General features: G+C 35.6%; 1 pseudogene; it reads right to left on the bottom strand.

Moving 5' to 3' along the window:
• Positions 1-393: 393 nt before the first annotated feature.
• On the bottom strand, positions 394-1,583 carry LOC145107920 (cytosolic sulfotransferase 13 pseudogene; annotated as a pseudogene).
• Between the last annotated feature and the right edge of the window lie 257 nt (positions 1,584-1,840).

Below are 1,840 nucleotides of genomic sequence, written 5' to 3'. Positions count from 1 at the left end.
ACACACATACATATACATAAACACACACACACACACATACACATACATACATACTCCGTCATACACACATAGATATTAGGTATATGTGTGTTTATGTATGTATGTGAAAGTGTATGTATGTATTTGTGCGAATATTACTGTAATGTTAAAGCATGAAATGAGTAACAGATCAAAAGATGCACACGACTATACATACGTATATCTTAGGTATAAGTTGGTGAAAGTGTAGATAAACATGTATAGTAGAGGTGCCAAAAAAACGAAGTTCGGTTCTGATATGAAGAAAATAAGGAAAATCTATAGGTAATCACACCCTCTCATGCATGTACAAAAGAAAGCACATTATTTGAAAATTATAGTAACTCAATTCATTCATTTATTAGATAGAATATCTTTTATACAATAAGATTTATTCAGAACAATCACTGAAACACACTTAGTACTAAACATTCATTTAAAAAGAGTAGATATATAATGAAGATCCGTATTGCATGCCCATTTATAATTATCATCACATGCACCTTCTCAGAAAGAGATATCCAAACCTTGAAATTTTTCCGTCGTAATGTCATCCAAAATCTGACTCATTTCATTTGTAAGATAATTGCTCCATCCTCCAACCTTACCTTCCCTAAAGAAACTGGCATTAGGGACACCCGTAAAGAGATCCCCATTCTTATTGACTTCCTTTAGATTTTCAAAACTACATAGCTTCACGATCTCTTCCACTACACCATTGGTCACTTCCTCCTCCGTGAAAGGGTAGCCCAAGAACTCTGCCAAACGCTTCACTTTACTTGCAGTATCTATTTTCATGTCGTCATATGTTAAACATAGAACCTTTGTCGGATCTTCAGAACTAGCCTTATAGTACTCTATCACATGATCCCAGTAAGGTCCATATGGCATAAAACCTTTAGCATACACATCAAGCATCTCACCGATGGTCATTTGGGTACGAGATTTGTCTTTCAACTTGTTTGCAAAGTGAAACCAAGAGACCAAAACATCCTTAGGGTTCCTACACATGTAAACTATTCGACAGCTAGAATCAAGAATGGATTTAGGTAACGCGTTGTAAGGTATATGGCTAGCCAAGAGACATGGTGGATTTTCAGGACCTTTAGTAATGATTTCAGTCTCAAGGAAAGGCACACATTTGTGGGGGTTAGAGATGTTTAGAGGGTGATCTGACGGTTTGATGTTTTTGTACTTTGTTCGGTTCACAATAGCAAACACGAGGGCCTTAATCCATGTTGTACCACATTTTGGTTGTGTAATGACGTAGATATTAGTTGAATGAGCTTGAAAACTTTCTTGCACAGCCATCATTGTTTCAATTGAGAATGGATTTTCCGAGGTGTACCAAAATCCTTGATACATGTAAACGTCTTGACCCATGCATCCAGCCTTTTTCTTTAGGAAATTGGCTAAACTTATCCTTGTATCTATCCAAAAGGATGGCGAGATTTTCTTTTTCTTGTTGGTCGTGTTCTGAAGTCAGTGACAGAGAAGAAACATCAGGGATTGACATTGGAAGGATTTTATACGTGGAGTGAAATGAACTTTTATTCCTTAATATATATAAACACAAAGGGTGCGTTAAAATGAAATCTTATTGCTTAATATATATATAGAAACAAAGGGCGGCCAAATCTGAAGAAATTGGCCTTTTATTTTCTCGATAATATGGTAAAAAACGTGGCGCTCGTTGCTATTAAACTGATGATTATTTAATTATTTGAACTTTTCATGGAGTAAATTACATATAGAATTTAGTCCTTGCGGTATACAAAAGTTACAATTTCGGTCCACCATTTGTAGTTATCCTAATGTCGTC

This window comes from Lactuca virosa, chromosome 1 (genome assembly GCF_052849685.1).
Source record: "Lactuca virosa cultivar CGN04683 chromosome 1, Lactuca_virosa_CGN04683_v6, whole genome shotgun sequence".
Classification (NCBI taxonomy): Eukaryota; Viridiplantae; Streptophyta; class Magnoliopsida; order Asterales; family Asteraceae; genus Lactuca; species Lactuca virosa.
This window is presented reverse-complemented; position numbering and strand designations above follow the sequence as displayed.